Below are 23,237 nucleotides of genomic sequence, written 5' to 3'. Positions count from 1 at the left end.
AAATGTAGCAGTGCTTCATCAAAAATATGACAGATAGTCATGATGACAGATTCATTTACTCACTGACAAGCTATAATTGTGGAATTGTCTGCTCCTCCTTTAGAACGTTCACACCAACCTTCTTCCAGAAGATGAAAAACTGACACGCTACCAACTGGTTCCATCCCTAAAGACTATCTTTGTAAATTCATCCGACAGGGTCTGCTGTGATGGATGGGGTGAGGAATGACATAGAGCAGCTGTTGAAACCTACTCCACCAATCCCTTCTTGTTCATAATATCTTCATCTTCATGTTCTGCTTCACTTGTATCTGATACGAAATATTCATCTTCATCAGTTAAGGCCATTTATGATTCAATGATGGAATTCTCTAAAAGACATAACATTTCTTGATGAGAAAGTCCACCCTCATAAGAGACATAGGAAAACATCTTTCACGAAGAAAGAATACTTCCTGATATAAAACACTACAGATTAGAATTTGCGTATGCCAAGATGTAACAATGAGTATTAACAATCCTACATGATTTCTAGTTGTTGCACTGTCAGATTCTATACATAAAAAAGAGAAAACAGAGGTGAGAAAAGTTAGGAAGACTCAAGTGATTTCACAAATGAAGCAAAAGAATAGGCTATAACCTTGAAAATATATATATCTAAAAACAAAGATGATATGGCTTACCAAACAAAAGCGCTGGCAGGTCGACAGACACACAAACATACACACAAAATTCAAGCTTTCACAACCTACGGTTGCTTCTTCAGGAAAGAGGGAAGGAGAGGGAAAGATGAAAGGATGTGGGTTTTAAGGGAGAGAGTAAGGAGTCATTCCAATCCCGGGAACAGAAAGACTTACCTTAGGGGGAAAAAAGAACAGGTACACACACACACACACACACACACACACACACACACACACACACACACACACACACACTCTTCACATCTCTTCAATGGTTTGATAAATACTGCTAATACTTAGAGGTAAACCAAAGAGATAATGCAGTGATATGTGACTTTTTAGTGGTGTAGTTGGTTCGCACTTCCTCTTCCCGATTATGAAGTCCATGTACACAGAGCTCCTCTGGTGAATGAATTTTATTTCGGGGAAGATACCACCTGCTTCAACTGACCAGTAACATCCTCAAGTCTGAGTCTGATAGAGAATGACTGGGATGTAACAGGGGGACCGGGTGATGAATTACAGCCTGTCAGACACCACCATAATCCTTTCAAATCTCCATATAGCTCTTTTTCAGGATCTGAATCAACTGCCAACAGAACTCTTCTACTACCCCAAAGAGATTACATTGCATCAATGGCAAGTATGTGCAGTAGCTAGAAATAACTGTGCCCTTATTAACTGCTCTGATGGCAAAAAACTGCAACATCAAAAAGGGGTTGTAGAACATAAACAGAAGTTGGTAGGTGTGTTTCTACATGTGAAAGATTAGATCTCACATAAGAATAATAGCACCACTATGAAGACAAAAATCAGGTTTTCTTAAAATACATTCTGCAAAGGTTATGAGAGTAGTTACCTTTGAGAGTTTACGTGGTGAGTTGTTGTTAGTAAAGAATGCCTTTGAGAGGACAAAGGCACCATTATTAACACCTCACTGAGTTTAAATGAGTTCATGTAATAGGGTTATGAGAAGCTGGATGTTCCTTCCATGATACTATAGAAAAACGTGGCAGGCATGTAGATGCTGTACATGATTGCTAGCAGCATCAGTCATGGAAATGTACAATCACACAAAGACCGGACTTCAGATGGCCGCGTGGCACTACCGAGAGGGAAATCCATCACGTTCAGCATATGGTTCTGGCACATCTAATCTATCTGCAACAGCAGTCTGAGCAGCAGTTGGCACAACAGTGACATAATGAATTGTTACAAATTCGTTACTTTAAGAACAGCTCCCAGCCAGACATCCTGAAGTGTGCATTCCACTGATCCCAAAATACTGCCATTTATGATGTCAGTGGTGTCAAGGTAGAGTTCATGGGAGAGAAGGGTGGAGATCTATTCTGTTTCCTTATGAAAGCTGGTGCTGAATCAGTGCCAGTGATGGCTATGATGGTTAGAAGGGGGCCAGTTGAGTGCCTGCAACCAATCTGTCTGTGTGATAGATACTCTGGACCTATACCTCGAGTTATAGTCTGAAGTGTGTTTTCACATGACAGCAGGAGCACTCTCATGGATATTCCATGCACCCTGACTGCAAAACTGTACATAAATTTTGTAATTCGACCTGTTATGCCACCATTCATGAAGAGCATTTCGGAGGCTGTTTTCTACCAGGATAACATTCGCCCACACACCAATGTCGTAACCCAACATACTCTACAGAGTGTTGATATGTTGCCTTGGCCTGCTCAATCAGCTGATCTGTCTCCAGTTAAACACATATTGGTCATCATCAGATGACAACTCCAGTGTCATCCACAAACAGCATTAATCATCACTGTATTGAATGACAATTGCAACAGGCATGGAACTCCATCCCACAAATTGCATTCAATATGCTAACAGTTACACCAGTTACCAGTGTAGCAGCAGTTCCCATTTGCAGTGGCTTACCTAGCACTTATGTTAACCAGTGATCTTCCAGTGTTCATCATTTACATATATGCTGCCTAGTCAAATGTATGCCTGAAATTTCATTATTCCACATTGATCATTTTTTGGTGCTGCAATTTTTTTCCATCAGTCTACTTCAGTGTTGTGGAAGGGATTTTAGGATTTTTCTGACTTTTGTTTTAGAATTTATCTGATAAAGTGTTTTGCAAATTGTCTTGTAATTAAATTTTGCCTTGGTCTAATATCCCATTCTGGAAATATGTTTGCATTTTTTAATTCCACTTAACTTGTAAATAGTTTATTTATGTTTCTTGTTGGCTGTCAACTCAGAAGGCATATTGTCCCCCCCCCCCCCCCCTCAAAAGGTACTCTAAATCCTTACAAAGTTCATCACAATTTGGAAATTTTACTGAATGTATGGGTGATTATATTGTGTTACTTCTGCAGAAAAAGATTCTGTATGAGATTATGAATTTTAGGGTTTCACTAATGATAGTATGAAACAAGATACATCATGAGTACAGTATTATCAATAGAAGTTAACTTATCTTTTAAAACATACATTCGCATGTAGGTGCAACAAAATACAAATACTAGTTGGTACAGCTCTCATCTTTGTCATCTACTACGCAGAAAACAACACAATTTAAGAAAAGAGAAGCATTTATCATCATTTACAACTTCATCTTCAGAGCTTGTGCATGGCTTTTTCTCCTACCACTACAGTATTAGTTCCCTGTTACTTCACCATTATATCTGAACAATTTTTTTTAGGAGTTGGTGCATATTCTCATTTAAGAGTACCTAATCTAAACATAATCAACAAACGTTTTTAATAAACATCTGCCTTTGGAGTATGTATATTTTCAATGTCTGTTACTGCCATGTACTGCCAATCATAAATACCTTTTTAATTGCACAATGGGTCAGTGTCACTTCTGTTAGTTTAGATAAGTCTGTAGTGTACAGCTCCTTCAAGAGGTAGTTCTTGTCCAAAATACCACAAAATACTTGACTGGCTTCAGCAATGTCTGAGGGCTGAATCTGATAACCATTGACTATCTAAAAGAAATGGAAATAAATATCAGCTGTCACAGCTTTATCAAATTTACTTAAGCTAAACTGAAATTAAACACTCTGCAAATAGTTATCACATAGCAATTCTTAAGAAGCACTCATAATTTAAGCATTGGGATGGGAGCAGAGTGGAAACAGTAGAGAAAAAGAACACTCAAAGATGAGGCAGAACTCATGAAAAATATTCAGAATATTGAACAAAACAATATAGAAAATAATTTTCTCAATAGAACTTTCATTTTAAACTTGCTGTTACAAATAATCTTCTTGGGAAGTGCACCCATGATCAATAAAAGATTTAGAGTACTAGTAATAATGACTAGAACTCATAATCAAATATATTTCAGAGGCTCTTTCAAGACTGTTGGAATTCTTAAACTTACATGAGAGTACATTTACTATTTAGTCTTAATCATAGCAAATAATAAATGTACTGCCAATGGAAACAGCAGAAAACAAAATTTCTTGGTTTCAGAAGGATAAGCTCTTTCTGCAGGAAGGAGAAATGGAAAGGGTGGGAGGGATACAATTTCCATAGTTCTAGTAACAGGTGAACTCCCCACCATAGAAACTTACAGTTATGACAGTTATGAAAGCAAGTACATTAATTTCTCCTTCTCTTTGTAATTTTAACAATTTCCTGTTATGCAAACAACTACCCTATGTGGTATACAGCTAATGTGAATGTGGGTTCTGCAATCATATCTACACTACAAAAAGGAAATTAATAAACAGTTGTAAAGCATTTTAACCAGTATTCCACAGTCATAACACAGAAAATTGGAGTACTTTAAAATATGTGTTGCCAGCCTCTCCTGCTATAAATTACACAGTTAGGCTAAAAGTGTGTTGACATCTATGGACCAGCAGTCTGGTCTCAGCAGCTAGAGACAATGATCATGTGTGTGCCATGCTTGGGACAATGTGTATGTGCTTCCTACTTTAGCAGAAAACCTTTTGGCCGAACTCTCAAATGTATAACAGTCTTCTGTTGTATGTATCTGCAACTCAATGTCTCCTATGTACATTGAGTAGCAGATATCCTTTTCATAATACTGTTGTTAATCCATAGTGGATTTTCCATTGTTTGATTTATATACAATCTTTTATTCGATGACTGCAATAAAGGGAACGCCAAATGACAATTTCAACAATAAATCTATTTAAGAAGCTGTGAAAATAAAAAATGAGTGGTGCTTGAGGAGTAAGATAATGTGAAGCAGGAACTGGCTCTAATGTCAGGTGCAAAATGCATTCATGCCAGTTGGTAGAATTGGGAGATGGGGTTTCACTAGGGAAGCGAAGTGAAGTGAAGGTGGTGGAGTTAATAAGTAAGAGTATAAAGGATGAATATGGAGCTCTGTATGGTCAAATCTCTGTTGTCATAACTAGAATAACTAGACCTTATTAACAATACATCACAGTAATAGGTTGTCCTTCTTAAAAAGAAAGTTTGAAACAGTTTAGGGATTTTTGCAACAGGTTCAGGAAAGATAGAATGAATGAGAATTGTGGGTACACATACATACTCACAGTAGATATAAGAAAGGAAAAAAAATGTAAGAACAAACACCAAAGAAGTGTTCATAAAGTTATCAGTCCTTTATCAAACAATGCAGTCTGTAAAAACCTTTAAGTTGAATTACAGTCTTTGAACAGTCCAATATTATGCAGTATGGGGCATGGTATACACACAGTGAAATACCACATGTTGAGGAAAGAGAGGCTGCACCTTTAGAACTATTATAAAGGATGTGAGGTGACAGGCTGTGGGGGCAGATAAAAGACTGCAATTTTCTGTAGTAAAAATCAGGGCAAAGTGGCAGTCAAGAATGTGGAGTGTTTACACCTTGATGGGTGTGTGTCAGCCATCTTGACAGCAGCAAAAGCGTCCTAGTTTCAGCACTGACTGACAGATGGCAATACTTTAAAATGAGTACAGTCAGTTTGGCATCCAACCATGTGACGGGGAAACTCAATGGCTGGCATGATAACTCATGGTGGGCTTTCTCAGGGCCGCTTTTAGCATAGAGCTAAAGTGAATGTATGATGTAGAAATAAATAATAACTGATCCCAATGTGGCACAAAGGAGCTTGTAGGTTCATTTTAAAGCAGAAAATTAACCGGTTGTGCTCTTATAAATGCGTCTCCAGTTACCCTGGTAGTTTTTGAATTATAATAACTTGAAGATTTTAATAACTAAGTTAGATTGTAAACTGGACACCTTGGAGATGCTTTGACAAACTTTTATGAACAAGGGGCCAAATGAAAGGTCTGAATGAGTAGTACTAAGATATCTATGTAACTTTTTTTACATGTTTTAAAAATTCAAATGAGGAGCCAGAATGCTGTCTTCATGATAAAAGAATTTTGATAAATAAAAAACAGGAACTATAAAGATAGCAGCAATACAGAAAAGTAGACATAAGGAAATAGGTAATACAATAATAATATCAGTTATTTATGCATTGAAAGTATTGTAAATGATGAAAAGTTTTATATGAAGAACACATAAATTTTAATAATAAGAGAATAAGATCCCATACAGAAATTCTGATCATGAATCTGAATTCAGTGGAAAATTTCTGTCTGAATAGAAGTGTTACATGCATTTTTTTGTATCTATATTAAGTGAAAAGTAAATTTTATGTGCAAACAAACTTGATCTGACTTCAGTGTGTTCAAACCAAGGGCTTTTAAGGGTGGCCATCATTTTCTATGGATGGGGGAAGTCATTCAGATGAGTTGAAATGGGTAGCATGTGTGACTGGCAAAAGTCCGTGCACCAGTTGAACTTAGAATTCTTTCGTACAGCAACATCGCGTGGAACTTGTGATTTTCAGCAGTTGCATGCTACTGGACTTGGAAGAATTCTCGGTGGTGCATTTGTGAGACTTGTGAAAATTTCATGCATGAATTGAACTTGGAATATTTTTGTACTGCGAAGTCATGTCAAAGTTTAACTCTGAACAACCACTGTAGGGCATTGTGATTTCAGCTTGCAGTTGGACTTCAGATTGTTTGGTTTATTATTATTTTTTGAGAAGCATTCTCTACTTGGAACTTTGTTCATTTTGGGGTTTCAGTTATTTTAAAAGAAACATTAAGTGAATAATTGGTGAATGATTGTGATAAATATTTGAGTGGTGCTGTTGAACTAACTTGGTAAATATCTGAGGTCAAATCAACAACATTTAACAATATTTCAGTCAAATCAACAACACTTAATAATATTTCAGTAAAATCTGTCCTGAACAAGTTAAAATAAACTCCAATTAGTTAAAACTGTGTTGTGTTCACTAAAAACTATTCCTGCCTGCTATTTTTTTTCCCCATGCAGAAGCACATGGTGGCTTGAGCCATCTAGTTTTACTAGATAACTGACTTTGAACTAATATTACTGTGATCACCCAGTGCAACCAGTGTGTTTCTCCCATTCTCATGCATAGAGAGAAACCATAGCATATAAATGGTTTTCTTGACCCAGAGAAGCTCTCAAAAGGGTAATTCTCATCTACAGTAGATCTCAAGGGTAAGAAATCATGCAGATATTTCAGAAACTGGACATAGTTCAAAGATAAGCAAGATACAGATCACAGTTATTGTAGATAAACATTTTGAAATATATATCAGCCAATGAGCTAACAAAGCTTGACGTGACATTGTGTGAGAACTGCTCACCTTGTGTCAATATCTTAAAAGTTAACTGAAGCTGTGGATAGAATCTGAGTTCTCAAAACCAATGTAATCTTTCATAGATATGTGAACATAAACAAGACTGATTAGCGAGTAAATTAGTAGAAACAGTCAAGATTGCAGAATATTTCATTTGTTAAAGTGATTGCTCTTGGCAAGTTTAATCAGCAATTTTCAGATATGAGAATTATTTGCTGGAGCTGGTGGCATGGTGAATGGCAACATTCACTACACTGCTGGCTCCAGCTAGTTGCTGCTATAAACTGAAGATGGCTGATTAAACATTCCAAAACAAGTCTTTTTAATAAATGAGTTATTCTGAAATCTTGACTATATTTACTAATGAACATCAAGAACACATGACTGTTACCACCTCACCATACTGCTCAAAATTACAACTAGTTTAAGATAAAGCTAGAAAAAACATCCTAAATAATTATAGAAGGTGACTATTAACAGCCGCCAAGTAATGTATAAAATGCATGTTTGACAATGATCTGCTTTTTTATGCGAAACCCAAATATCAACTGGTTTCAGTCGCAGAGCATCTTCGTGGATTACGTTTAAAAGAATTCAAACTGCAACATCACATCTGTCTACATATGAGATGTCTCATGTGTAGAGAACATCACGAATTCCAGAATACAACACAGGACTCTTACATCTACATATATATACTCCACTAGCCATAAAGTGGTGTGTGGTGGAGGGCACTATTTGCAATGTTGGTGGTAATAATATATCCGCTGCATCCTCAGTGAAGATCAGGTTTTTTGAATTTAGTGAGCAACCCCTTCCATTTAGCGCTTCATACAAGGTGCATTCAAGTTCAAAGGCCTCCGATTTTTTTTCTAATTAACTACTCACCCGAAATCGATGAAACTGGCATTACTTCTCGACATAACCGCCCTGCAGACATACAAATTTTTCACAATGCTGACGCCATGATTCCATGGCAGCGGCGAAGGCTTCTTTAGGAGTCTGTTTCGACCACTGGAAAATCGCTGAGGCAATAGCAGCACGGCTGGTGAATGTGCGGCCACGGAGTGTCTTTCATTGTTGGAAAAAGCCAAAAGTCACTAGGAGCCAGGTCAGGTGAGTAGGGAGCATGAGGAATCACTTCAAAGTTGTTATCACGAAGAAACTGTTGTGTAACATTAGCTTGATGTTCGGGTGCATTGTCTGGGTGAAACAGCACAAGCGCAGCCCTTCCCGGACGTTTCCGTTGCAGTGCAGGAAGGAATTTGTTCTTCAAAATATTTTCATAGGATTCACCTGTTACCGTAGTATCCTTTGGAACGCAATGGGTTAGGATTACACCCTCGCTGTCCCAGAACATGGACACCATCAGTTTTTCAGCACTGGCGGTTACCCGAAATTTTTTTGGTGGCGGTGAATCTGTGTGCTTCCATTGAGCTGAGTGGCGCTTTGTTTCTGAATTGAAAAATGGCATCCACGTCTCATGCATTGTCACAACCGACGAAACGAAAGTCCCATTCATGCTGTCGTTGCACATCAACATTGCTTGGCAACATGCCACATTGGCAGCCATGTGGTCATCTGCCAGCATTCGTGGCATGCACCTGGATGACACTTTTCACATTTTCAGGTTGTCGTGCAGGATTGTGTGCACAGAACCCATAGAAATGCCAACTCTGGAGGCGATCTGTTCAACAGTCATTCGGCAATCCCCCAAAACAATTCTCTCCACTTTCTCGATCATGTCGTCAGACCGGCTTGTGCGAGCCCGAGGTTGTTTCGGTTTGTTGTCACACGATGTTCTGCCTTCATTAAACTGTCGCACCCATGAACGCACTTTCGACACATCCATAACTCCATCACCACACGTCTCCTTCAACTGTCGATGAATTTCAATTGGTTTCACACCACGCAAAATCAGAAAACGAATGATTGCGCGCTGTTCAAGTAAGGAAAACATCGCCATTTTAAGTATTTAAAACAGTTCTCATTGTCGCCGCTGGTGGTAAAATTCCATCTGCCGTACAGTGCTGCTATCTCTGGGACGTAGTGACAATGAAAGCGGCCTCATTTTAAATCAATGCATATGTTTCTATCTCTTTCCAGTCCGGGAAAAAAAATCAGAGGCCTTAGAATTGAATGCACCTCGTATATCTGCAAGTGTGTCCCACTTCAAACTTTCTATGAGATGTGTAATGCTCTCACAATGGTTAAATGTACCAGTCACAAATATTGGAACTCTTCTTTGGACCTTCTCAATCCCTTGTATCAGACACAACTGGTAACAGTCCCATACAGATGAACAATACTCTAAGACTGGATGAATTAAAGTATTGTAAGCTATTTCCTTTGTTGAAGGACTGCATCACTTCAGGAGTCTACCAATAAACTGAAATTTAGAGTTCACCTTACCCATTACTTGTGTAATCTGATCATTTCATTTGAGATCATTTCGAATAGTCACACCCAGATGCTTGACAGATGTTACTGCTTCCAAAGACTGGGCATTTATTTTGTACTTGTACATTAATGGGGATTTTCACTTTGTTATACACAGTAAGTTACACTAACTAATATTGAGAGATAATTGCCAGTCATTACACCACGCATTTATTTTCTGCAAATCCTCACTGATTTGTTCACAACTTTTCTGTGATTCTACTTTCCTGTAGACTACAGCATCATCAGCAAACAGTCTAATGCCACTGTCAATACCATCAACCAGATCGTTTATGTAAATCATAAAAAGCAGCAGACCTATTACGCTACTCTGGGGCACACCTGATGGTATGCTTGTTCCTGCTGAAGTCTCCCCATTCAGGATGACATACTGCTCTCTGTCTGTTAGAAAACTTTCTATCCAGCCACGTATGTTATTGGATAGACCGTAAGCACACACTTTTTGGAGCAAGTGACAATGTGGAACTGAGTCGAATGCCTTTTGAAAGTCGAGGAATATGGCATCAACCTGAGAGCTGGTATCTAGAGCCTGTTGTATATCATGCACAAAGAGGGGCAGCTGTGTCTCGCATGACCACTGGTTTCTGCATATGAGCTTCTCAGAGTCTAGCAAGGTCACTATATCTCAACACAAAATATGTTCCATTATTCTACAACAAATCAATGTAAGTGAAATTGCTATGACCTGGGCCTTCTTCCAGTCCTGTGGAACTTTCTGCTGTTCCAATTATCTTCTGATAGATGATGGATAAGGATGGTCCTCTATTTGTAGCATAGTCAACATAAAAGTTTATGGGAATGCCGTCTGGGGCAGATGTCTTCCTGGCGTCTAAGGATCTTAACTGTTTTACAATCCGAGATACAGTAAATGCTATGTCAGCCATTCTTGTGTTTGTTCGATAATTGAAAGGTGGAATGGTGCTGCAGTCCTCTACCATAAATGAGTTTTTGAAAGCTAGGTCTAGAATTTTGGCCTTCTGCTTACCATAATCCATTACATTACCCATACTGTCAGCAAGAGAAGGTACTGAATTATTTGTAGTGTTCATAGATTTTACACACAACCAAAATTTTTGGGGTTATTTTTAGAATCTGCTGATAAAATGTTGCTTTCAAATTCTTTAAAAGAATCTCTCATTGACCTTTAGACAGGTGCTTTCATTTTGCATAATTTATGTTTGTCAGTGGGGCAGTGACTACATTTTAAACGACTGTGCAAAATTCTGTGCTTTCTCAGCAACTTCCTAATGTTTGTTGAACCAAGGTGGATCCTTCCCCCCCCCCCCCCCCCCCCTATATTTTTGTTAGGCACATATTTTTCTAGCATATGGTGGACAGTACCTCTAAATTCCAACCAAAGATGCTGAATATCTTTGTGTCACGTGGTGAATGGGGCTGACTATGCAGATATTCATTAATGACACTTTGCTTTTCCAAACAAGAAAACTCTACACTGTTTCTTTGGTTTTTTTGCAACTTCGACTGACATAGAAGCCACAACAACATTATTGTTGCTAATACCTTCTTCTAGATTAACTTCCTCAAAAAGATCAAGTATGTCTGTCACCAATATATCTAATATGTTCCCATCTCAAGTTGGTTTTCTAACCAATTGCTCAAGGTTGCCCTGAAACATACTGTGACATTTGTTGCAGAATAACTTCAAATAAGTCTTTGCTTCTGTCACCTGTGATAAACATGTAATTTTCCCAATCAATGGATGCCAGATTAATGTCTCCACCTATAATCGATAATATGGACATTTATTTTCTATGAACTCAAGACTTTCCCTGAAACATTCTGCGACACTTGTTGCGGATGCTGGTGGTCTATAAAAAATCCTAATGCAATGGTCACTCCTTGTCTGATTGGCAGCTTTATCCAGAGTATTTCACAGTCCGACCCAGTACATATCTCAACTGCATTTAAACAGCTTTTAACTGCAATGAACACACCACCTCCCTTAGCATCAGTCCTATCCTTCCTACACATTGTCCAATCTGAGTTCAAAATTTCACTGCTATTTATGTATGGTTTCAACCAGCTTTTGGTACCTAACATAATATTGGCATTACTATTGTTTATTTCGGAGAGTAACTCGAGGATCTTGCTACAGACACTTCAGCAATTTACTAACATGAGATTTAGCATATTTAAATCCTTTGGAATGACCTGTTTAGGCGAACAATTTTTCCAGTTGGCGCACCCACATCAGTGTCAAGAACAGGTAACTTTTCAGAACAACGATTTTTTCCCCTGGGGAGAAACCCAATCTAAAAAAAAAAAGCCATGTGCACGCCACAAGTACTGTGCTACCCATGTAGCTGCTTCCTGTGTGTAGTGCACCCCTGATCTATGGAGGGCATCCTACAACCTTCACCCCACAGCATAGGTTGAGGAATTTACAACCATTTCCATCACAGAGTCAAAGTAGCCTCTGGTTTAGATTCTCCACTCGACTCCAAACAAGAGGACCCCGGACTCTTAAAGGCAAACATACAGATAACAAGCATAAGCTGAGCATTACTGAAGAGAAGATCAGAAGTATAATTGTTGTAACTCTAATCTTTGAAAATGGCCTATGAGTGAAACTAATTGATGTTTGGATTTTAAATTAAAAAAAAAAAAAAAAACAGTTGACAATCAAACATGCATTTTATACAATATCAGAAATGTTTTGAATACTTTTGGTGTGGCACAAATGATAAACACTGCTACAAGGTGTAACAGGGTGTATACGTGGACAAGGAAAAAAAATTCACGGATTTCCCGGTTAAAAATACGCTTTCTCCTGGGTGAAAAAACACTTTTTCCGCGTTAAGTGAAATATTTTCCCTGTGAAACTTATCAGTCCTTTGAATGGTTGTGATTTTATACACGGGCATTGAATTCCCGGCACTTTAGAAAACGAAACTCAGGGAATAAACCAACAAAATGTTCGCTGCGTATTTTCGTATTACGAAAGTATACATTGGAATTCCACCAAACACCGCATGTTACTTTCCGAATCACTGAAATCTAGGTTGACATGCGCTTCTGTAAGCCAGTTATAGCTCATGTCACGTGATCCAGCCAGCCGATGAAGGCGTATATTCAGAGCATGGGACACGTGACGTAGTCAGCCAACAGCAACATCACTGTTACGTAGCACGAACACACAAACAGGGAAAGTTAATGGTTTAAATTAGTATATATAGTGTTGCTACAAGAAAAACAAAGCGTTCACATATAACATTGGTATCTAAGGTTAATAAGCTGCAAGAGAAGCTAAGCTTTTGCATATTAATGTTGATCTTTTTTGCGCGTGTTACACTTTAAGATGTATCACACAAATGTGCCAGTAAAATTTTTAATAGTGACATCTTCAGGGTTTGAAATTCTTCTAAGTGGTTCATCATCAAAGAGTTGATTTTGAAGTGAGAGTCAAACGCTCTGTGATTTAAGAAATTCATGGTACATAGTTCAACTTACGTAAAAGGATATTTACTTTGAAAGTAACGCCTTTCAAACCACCATTCACAATATTTTCCCGCGACTTGTTAGAAATAGGCTCGTTTCAGCAGTTGCCTGAGAGCCCAGGTAACACGCGACACCGCGCTTGTGCAGCTACCATGACGTCGGAAGCCCGTATGCACGTGCGCATTAAACATTGAAAGATAATACATCATGTCATAAAAGAAACAAGACATCAGAGGATACTCCAAGAGCATCGGAATTTCGTGAATCTTAAGTGCACACTTAAAGTGCACATTGATATGTCCATATTCCCAGTGGAGTAGACCTCGACTTGATATTAAGTTTTTCAGTGTGGTTTTCGGGATTTAAATTTTCTTGGAGTACCAGTACTGTATTACATCGTGTTTGGTTCTTTATTATGGCATAACGACAAACGTGCTAGAAGATGAAAACGTGTGCTTGAAATTTCTTTAGCAAATAGACAAAAATAACTTCACTGTCAGGAAAGTTGGGAATAAAATAAAATCTGAAACTAATAACACGTTTTAGCCTTCCATAATTATGTGAATGTATTTTAATTCACTTGATTGATCCCGGCCACAGATATCCGTTTTCTTTTCATTTGACGTGAGAGTAAACGTAGGAGAAACAGCAAAATCACTAAATGTAAACACCGGTCACGTGGAGACTACCCACTAACTCAGACTGCTCTGCGCATCAGCCCCTGATCTACGATATTTGCTAACCGAGTCAATACTAAAAAAAAAAAAAAAAAAAAAAAAAAAAAAAAAAAAAAAAAAAAAAAAAAAAAAAAAATTTCATCTTGTAGCGCACATCTTTCTCAAAAGTCTGAAACACAAAACATATGCGTTCGAGGAAATGTAAGACATGTTGTTTGGTCGTAAGTGAGCCAAAGTGCAGTGCCATTTCTCTTCAGACAGCATTCTTCCATCGCACGTCAATGTATTTCGCTCTGTGGAATTGAAACGTGTATATTTTGTAATGGATGCCATCAAACTATATTCAGGACAGTGGAAACTGAAATGTCCTGTGATGCCTTCCTGCTCAGAGTCAGCCGGTTTGACAGCCTGCCCTCTAAAAAAATCTCGCAATTAATAGCGAATGGGATTATTTGTAATCGGGGGAACAAGAACTCTTCAGAAAATTTGCGCTCTTTATTGCCTATTAGCTAACAACTTGCTGTTTTGTGTGGCATAAAGTTAAGTATAGGATACATAAAACCAATAAAGACAGGGGCCGAACAATAAAGTACACATTTCTTCAATTAGCTCCTTGGATTTTTTTTCTACCTAATCTTGCTGCAGGTTTACATGGTGTGCTTTCCTTTCTGCGAAAGAATCTATTACCTCATCAAAGTTCATCAAACGTTTTGCTACATGAAAAATCGAAATGTAGTTGTCTAATACTGAAAAAAACTGGTAATACAAATAATACCCAAGACTGGTGAGGTTCCTCGATTTGATTACGTCTATTTTGTCACTATCTGCTAGATAAAACAAAGTAGGCCTTTCTAATATTGCAGAAATTTTGTAACACACATCTAATAAACGAGATTGTTTTGGCAGAAATGGTCATTTTTATAACATGACAGAATATAATTCACAAAGTACCAATATCAAATGCCTATGAGGCCTACTACAAACAAAAAGCTTTATGTTAGGAAATAGTTTCACATTTCATTCATACGCATCCGTGTCTCAAGCACAAGATCGAAAAGTAGTATTACGAAATTTCTATATAAATTTGGAATTGTCTTATTCTTCCATAATTTGTGTGATGTCCCCGTTTCTTCTCCTTCCTCATTCTAACAAACAATCGTGTCATCACCAATTCTGTAGGTATTTCTGCCATTGTCAAAATCTGTTCGCCGATTAACTTCACTAACCTGGCCAGAATCACAGGTTTAGTTATCCCGCGATTATTGTCCCGTTAGACATTGTTACGTGTTCGTACAACACGTTTTCCGCGTTACTTCCGGAATAGAACTTAAACGGCTGCTAGCCGGGGCCTGTACAAATGGTCCTCACTAGCGTAGCGATCTGGCCAAAAATTTTCTGTCAAAATTTCATTTTCTTGGATACGCCGAGAAGATAATATGTAATTTTTCTCACCTATTATTCCTGTTAGTTGTTTATTTCCATTATGGTAGTCTGATTCTATGGATTTCGCTAGTAATTATAACAACGCTGATCATTCGCAAACCCAATCAACCACATAATCAGACGACGATTGGCATTCATCCGTTCGGCTTTACTCCGCTCAGCTCGTATATCCCCGTCTCCTTTTGTCTGCGGAAAGTTTATTTCTATATGCAACGAGGATTCTCCTGACAGAGACATAACGAACTATGTATGCATTCAAAAGTCAACTTATGATTCATTCAGAAATCAACTTAAAACGTGTTCAAAAATGTTCAACATGGATGCAGTTCAAAATCATATGAATAATCGATAGACCAACATGCACTGGATGCTAAGCGCTTTGTAAATCAAGCTTTTTTTTTCCCTCAAGAATATGAACTTGGCGCCCCCTTTTCCCGGTAGCATCTACCTGCTTGTTGCGACTGCTTACACAGCCAACTACATTCCTGTAGCTAGAAGCGGGAGAATCTACTGTTCAAACGTGACTCAACTGTGCATGCGCAACAGCCCGCTCGTAACTGCTAAAATGAATCTAATAGTGATGGGCTAAACTGCGATTTTCCGATATCAGTGATATCTATGAATGCTACTTTTCAGTATCTGCTATTCTTAACTGTGATTTGTTGCAGTTCAGAGTCGCAGTTAAGGAACGTAGGTCGCGTATCCCTCCGCCAGTGCTATTTCTGCTACTTCCGCGATTTCTGTGACTTCTGCGATTTTTGTGACTTCTGCTACTTCTGCGATTTCTGTGACTTCTGCGATTTCTGTGACTTACCACCGTATGAAAAAGTTACATCTGCCCACACAGAAAATTGCATCTCAACAAATCTGTCATTGGTAAGTAAGTTTTACATTTGTTCTTCCGTTGGCTTTAATTATGTATTAAAGAAACAACTGTGAAAATATTAATAGTGTAATTAATATGTAAGTAGCCATACAGTAGCGTAATAGTTCATGTTTAGAAAATGAATTCTAACATATTGTTATGTTCACAGGTACACGAACTACATTTCAGTCACTCAGTAAATTGATAACTCAAAATATCATTGTCAACAGATCTGGAGACATTGCCACTGCGTCTTTAGACCGTTTTCGTCAGACGAGAGGTTAGTTTCTAAGTGTTTCGATGGACTTAATTACTTCAGTGAGATCGTTTTTGCAAATGTGAAATATACTCCACTGAGTGGCTTTCATTACAACAAATATTAGCAATCTACTCTGTCAATTATATTGCTTGTAATTAGTGACAGCAAAAATCGTTTAATAATCCTTGTGACTTTGCAGACACAGTTCTGACTCTTGATTACTGGTTGCTGTACGTATCTATCCACATCAAGGCTATTGAGAGAGACTCGTGAAGATTCAAGACAGCTATTAGAGGATTTGCAGTTTAAAAGTGACATAATTGTGAAATAAGTGTGCAGATGAATGATTAAACTGTGTTTTATTGAAGTTGTTATGCGATTTTAAAGGAATAATAAATGATAAATACAGTGATTGAATAATGAAAATCTAATTTTCCACATGTTTAAGCCTTCCTATACTCGTAATTTTCCGCCACATATTTTCTGGTAAACACTAGCTGAAGAGTGACATGCCGCCGCCCCCCCCCCCCCCTCCCCTTCTCCGCAATCTTGGTGTGGCACTGACCTGTACCATAGCACGGGTACAGAATATGCATTTTGAGGCTGTTGATATGAAAGTGGGAAGTACAGATCTTCCAGTTAAATCATGAATAGCTTAAGTGCAATACTTGAAACTAACACAGGAAAAGCTTATTTATGCAGGTGGTTGTGGTGTCGGCAAAAAGTTCGTGTGTGTGAAGTTGCCATGTAGAACACCAGAAGCAAAACTTTTATCCCGAGTCTTGAACTGTGCCGGAATAAAACTGAGGCATTCATATGACTCAATAATGCTGTTTTCATTTCACTACACTTATACAGATGTCTGAGTTCTCCTGTGTTAACATTGCAAAGTCCTGTAGACATGTGGAGTATTAACCAAAATTGTCATATTGGAAGCAGAATCACATTTGTTACGTTACTTGATATTTTCAGGAGAAAAAGGCAATGTTGCTTCTTATTAATATAATACATTCAGAGTCACAGCTGTGTTTAACTAATCATAACGGATGCTGAATGTGCATGTCGTCATATAATGTGAAGGGCTTATTTCAATAGTGGTACAAGTCCATTACCTCCACTTTTCTGTCTATAATGCTTCTGAAATTAATGATCCAAACAAACATTAATAAAGGGTCATTTCTAGCAAGAAGCCATATGCTTGAATATTTCTGGTATCTCAACTGTAGATTTTTCAGCCCTCATTTAACTTCACGACTCCGTATCTCAAAACGAACAAATATGGACTTGTACCACTAATGAAATAAGTCCTTCACACGCACACACATCACACCGATCTCGTGAGGCACAAGGCTCTTATAACTAAGTACTTACGTCGTTCAACAGATGGCACTAGGAAAAGAATGTTAACTGCTCTTTTTAGTTGCTACTTGCGACTCTTAGTTGCGACTTGTCACGGAAATCGCAGTTAGACTCGATAGCGTGTCGCAGAGATGAGCGTAGTACAAACTTTGGCCAACAGATGGCACTGTTAACTGCGCTTTTTAGTTGCTACTTGCGACTCTTAGTTGCGATTTATCACTGAAATCGCAGAAAGCAGTATGGAATTCGGCCAACAGATGGCTCACGGCGTTTATTGTGAAACTCTACTTGCGACTGCTAACTGTGACTGAAATCGCAGTTAGATTTTGTAAAGTTGTTACTGTGATATCTGTGACTTCTCAATCACTGTGATTTCTGACAACCGCGATTTCCTGCCCACCACTAGAAACTAATGTATACAGTTGTGACTTCACACTCATCGGAGATAGTTTGTTGTTAAGAAGCACTGCATAGTCTTCCTAAAGCCTTTGACAGATTTTGCTTTTGGCACACGCTTCCATGAGCACTGTGTGTCGTCGTTGCATATGGCGCATTTCCTTTGATATTTGAGTATTCTTCGTTTTTTTCTCTCGTTTATATTTTATTGTTGAAGTGTTATTCTGCAGTAGCGGGATACAGTAATATCCATCGTTAGAGTATCGGTTTTTACCAGTCAAAATTACAAAAAGTTAACAGAAAACTAAAACAATGAAACATTCCCGGAATTCTAAAAAAATTCCAGGGTTTTTCCCGGTTTTCTACCGGATGAAAAAATTCCCGGGCTTTCCCCGGATCTCCCGGTTATCCCGGGTCGTATAAACCCTGTGTAATGTTAGCAGCAGTATCACACAGTTATTTTATAGTTTTTCAAGATGGTATTATGTAGCAACAAAAATAATCAATGTTTGAAAAATATTACATATTACAATTAGATAAATAAATCTACTCAACAAGTTCATACAGAGGAAAACAAATATAAAAGATGTGGAAACGTGCATCCTTTTGGAACTAGTAGATCCTTCTGGCAAAAGGGTTAAAGGGAAAGGAAAAAATCAGAAAGAATAATTACTGGCAAAGTTTAAAAATTGAAAGAGTTATAGGAAATTCACCCAGAACTCCAGGTCAGGGGAGATTTACTGGATGGGATAAGAAGGAATGATTGATTGTCGATGCGTGCACCAAATGAGATTTGAAAACCTATGAACCTCAAGACAGGATAATAAGCATGACAGAGAGCACTGAAAAAAATATCGCACAAGGGTCAATAAGAATGGGAAACTAAGTGCATTATAGATGTCAGGCAAGTGAGGGATGTGGGGGAAAATAGACAGGCCAGGAGGAAAAAAAAGGAATAGTTATTGAAAAGAAATGCTGAGACCACAAAAATGAAAGTAAATGTAGGCCATATGGGCAGAAAGAACCATGCACAAGTTGATTCTATCTGCTGAATTCTGAGAAATAGCTGTCAGGAGGGAAAATCCAGATGGTGTGTGTTGCGGTGAAACAAGTACTAAGGTCATGATAGTACATAAAATTTGATACACAACGTCTCTTTTCACAGGTTGCTCTCCCTTTCATTCTACAGTGCTGCCCTTACAGCAGAGATGGTCACAGAGTTAGGAGCCAAAGGGTAAGAAATTCATGCGGAATGAGCACAGGGGCTGGCCAGGATATTGTGGAGGGGTGAGGGAGGGAGGTAGTTGGTGGTGAGCAAAATGTCAAATGGAATGTACCTCATTTAAAGGCAGAATTTAAGGAAGTCATAGCCTTCTTGAAGCAGCTGATCAACACATTCAAGACCCAGAAAGTGAAGGACGGCATACTGAGGATTCTGATTGCTCAAGTACTGGAGCACAGCTTGTTCCAATATGAATCCTTGAAGTGGGCATGCTGTGGTTGAATGAGGTGCTGTGGGCTTAGCAGAGCCCACATGGCCTGGACTGCTTACTGCTTTGATGTTGTGGCTGTTATAGCAGTTCTATGTGTGCAGACTCAAGTTGCCTCTGATATATTCCCACCAATTTATGGAACAACACTCATATCAATTTAATTATGCTATACACTTATATCCCTGCATTGTTGTGTGTAATGCTTTAGACAACAAAGAAAATTTGAAAAGTTAAAAGTGTCACACCATATCAGCTGTTCTGTTAAACTGCCATGTCAGTTCACATGCAACTGTAGGCAACAAAATTCAATTTCAATCATCTTAAAGCTTTTGTAGATATACATTTATTATTTTTCATGCAATTTCTTTGTTTACAAATACCTGTATCTCTAGTATCAATAATGTAGGAAAAGACAGATTGCTACTTACCATAAAGAAGGCATGTAAAGTTGCAAATGGGAAGAACTAGAGACTTACACAAAGCTTTTGGTCACAGCCTTCATCAGCAAAAGAGAAACAGAGAAACACACCATACACACACATAGGCAAACATATGTTACATACACATGATTTTGTAATTAACATGTGTGATTTCTGGTGGGTTGTAGTCCAAGGAAACACACTCATTTCCGTAAGACTCTGTACATTACATACAGATGTCCACATTACAACAAATCACGCAGAGAACTGAACAAGCAAGATGTCATGGGCCGTTAGGTTACAGAGTCCAAAGAACTTGCTATGACGGAGATATGTCATTCATACTTGTCGATGCCACACAGCCTCCCCCTGAGCCTCCCACTGATTGAATGCAGTGGAAGGGGAGTGTGCCCGGCTGTGAAAGCAGTGAGGGAGACTGCAGTGATGTGATTGGGATGTGCATCTCCAGAGGTCGTTGTGGCAGGGACCACACAGGGAGGTCGACATGGGGATGCTGTGGGTGGACACAGCATCAGCCCGCACTAGAGGATGGAGCGGTGTGAGGAAGGACTGTGTCCCCCACATGATCACCTGGCAGCATTCAAACTGTGACCCTCCCAAGGGCAGTTACCATAGCTCGGAGGAGCATGTGGTCGATCCCGAGTGGGAGTTGGCAAGAGCCAGTGATCGACTGATGAACTGGGACCACAATTGGGTGGACCGAGTTATCTTGCAGCAGGATGAAGATGTGATTGTTGTTGTCATCGATGGGTATGGGCCATCCTCCACATGTTCGGGCAGGGCGTCAGTTTGCAGTACCACTAGAGGGGGTAAGGGGGAGGAGGTAAAGAGAGAAGGTGAAAACATGAGGAATCATATTGATGGTGATGCAGATGCATGTTTGTGTGAGGGCTGTGGCAGCAGCTCTGAGGGGTCATAGCTTGGGCGTGAGTCCTCCACACTGGGAGGCTACATAACGTTATCGGGTGTGGAAGACGCTGGGTCGAGGTGTGCCAGTTTCACATGGTGGAGAGAAACAGTGAGTGGCAAATCCTTAATCTGGATGTCCATCATGTTAGCAATGTATGGGCCTGAATATGGTGGGGCAAGTGAAACATGGATGGCTTCATTGCAGAGACAAATGAACTTGCAGGAAAGGAGATCAGAGGGCATGTAGGAGTGGGGGGAGGGGGGGTGGGGGTTGGGGGAGTTTGGCAAGATGGGCGGGGGCTCAGGAAAATGTTTGCAAAACGCATTCATATCCAGCTTACAAAGTTGGGAAGGGGGGGGGGGGGATTGTCAGGGAAGGTAGATTGTAACAGTTCCCCAGGGAGGTCAGGGTTTTCAACATAGATGAACTCACTCGTGGTGCCCTCAATATCTGGTCTGTATGATGACCATAAGGTGAAGAGTACCCAAGGGAGTTCCTTGGTCCTAAGACTATCATGACACCACAGTGCTGTCTTGAAAGTGTGATGTCACGGTTCTATCAGTCCATTTGCTTGGTGGCTTTGGCAGTTATGTTGGTGAGAGGTAGGGGCTCTACCCACAGAGATGATTGATTCCCTCTGAGGGGAAAAGGGAGCTGATGAGGTTCAGCTGTATGTGGTGAAAGTGGCCAGATGGAATGTCGAATATGTGGAAAGGTGGAACAGTGTGCCAGATGTCTTTGTTGCACTGGCAGATGATGCATTTCCAAGCCCAGGTCTGACAATCACACTTCATGTCTCGCCACATGAATCATTCATACATGAGGCATGTCAATGACTTAATGCTGGGGTGTGCTAGGGAATGTAGTGTGTCAAACAGAGAATGGCAGAGGGAGGTGGGGATGAGAGGCATCCTGGTTTTGTATGGATGCACGTGCGCATTAAACATTGAAAGATAATACATCATGTCATAAAAGAAACAAGACATCAGAGGATACTCCAAGAGCATCGGAATTTCGTGAATCTTAAGTGCACACTTAAAGTGCACATTGATATGTCCATATTCCCAGTGGAGTAGACCTCGACTTGATATTAAGTTTTTCAGTGTGGTTTTCGGGATTTAAATTTTCTTGGAGTACCAGTACTGTATTACATCGTGTTTGGTTCTTTATTATGGCATAACGACAAACGTGCTAGAAGATGAAAACGTGTGCTTGAAATTTCTTTAGCAAATAGACAAAAATAACTTCACTGTCAGGAAAGTTGGGAATAAAATAAAATCTGAAACTAATAACACGTTTTAGCCTTCCATAATTATGTGAATGTATTTTAATTCACTTGATTGATCCCGGCCACAGATATCCGTTTTCTTTTCATTTGACGTGAGAGTAAACGTAGGAGAAACAGCAAAATCACTAAATGTAAACACCGGTCACGTGGAGACTACCCACTAACTCAGACTGCTCTGCGCATCAGCCCCTGATCTACGATATTTGCTAACCGAGTCAATACTAAAAAAAAAAAAAAAAAAAAAAAAAAAAAAAAAAAAAAAAAAAAATTTCATCTTGTAGCGCACATCTTTCTCAAAAGTCTGAAACACAAAACATATGCGTTCGAGGAAATGTAAGACATGTTGTTTGGTCGTAAGTGAGCCAAAGTGCAGTGCCATTTCTCTTCAGACAGCATTCTTCCATCGCACGTCAATGTATTTCGCTCTGTGGAATTGAAACGTGTATATTTTGTAATGGATGCCATCAAACTATATTCAGGACAGTGGAAACTGAAATGTCCTGTGATGCCTTCCTGCTCAGAGTCAGCCGGTTTGACAGCCTGCCCTCTAAAAAAATCTCGCAATTAATAGCGAATGGGATTATTTGTAATCGGGGGAACAAGAACTCTTCAGAAAATTTGCGCTCTTTATTGCCTATTAGCTAACAACTTGCTGTTTTGTGTGGCATAAAGTTAAGTATAGGATACATAAAACCAATAAAGACAGGGGCCGAACAATAAAGTACACATTTCTTCAATTAGCTCCTTGGATTTTTTTTCTACCTAATCTTGCTGCAGGTTTACATGGTGTGCTTTCCTTTCTGCGAAAGAATCTATTACCTCATCAAAGTTCATCAAACGTTTTGCTACA

The 23,237-nt window shown here is 39.0% G+C and overlaps 1 protein-coding gene and 1 long non-coding RNA gene across 2 annotated transcripts in view; one reads left to right on the top strand and one right to left on the bottom strand.

Annotated features, from left to right (window-relative positions):
• The window catches only part of LOC126278495 (leucine-rich repeat-containing protein 9-like), a 133,178-nt gene extending 119,808 nt beyond the window's left edge, over positions 1–13,370 (bottom strand). The window contains exons 1-2 of the mRNA XM_049978654.1: positions 13,286–13,370; positions 3,492–3,647 (exon numbers count right to left, since the gene is read on the bottom strand). The gene's annotated coding sequence lies outside the window, so the exon portion shown is untranslated. The remainder of the gene's footprint in view (positions 1–3,491; positions 3,648–13,285) is intronic.
• A 2,735-nt stretch (positions 13,371–16,105) lies between these two features.
• On the top strand, positions 16,106–16,866 carry LOC126278497 (uncharacterized). Its single transcript, XR_007550712.1, has 3 exons — positions 16,106–16,253; positions 16,412–16,522; positions 16,701–16,866. It is a non-coding gene; the product is annotated as an uncharacterized LOC126278497 (long non-coding RNA).
• The last annotated feature ends 6,371 nt before the right edge of the window (positions 16,867–23,237 follow it).

Source organism: Schistocerca gregaria, chromosome 6 (assembly GCF_023897955.1).
Source record: "Schistocerca gregaria isolate iqSchGreg1 chromosome 6, iqSchGreg1.2, whole genome shotgun sequence".
Taxonomy (NCBI): domain Eukaryota; kingdom Metazoa; phylum Arthropoda; class Insecta; order Orthoptera; family Acrididae; genus Schistocerca; species Schistocerca gregaria.
This window is presented reverse-complemented; position numbering and strand designations above follow the sequence as displayed.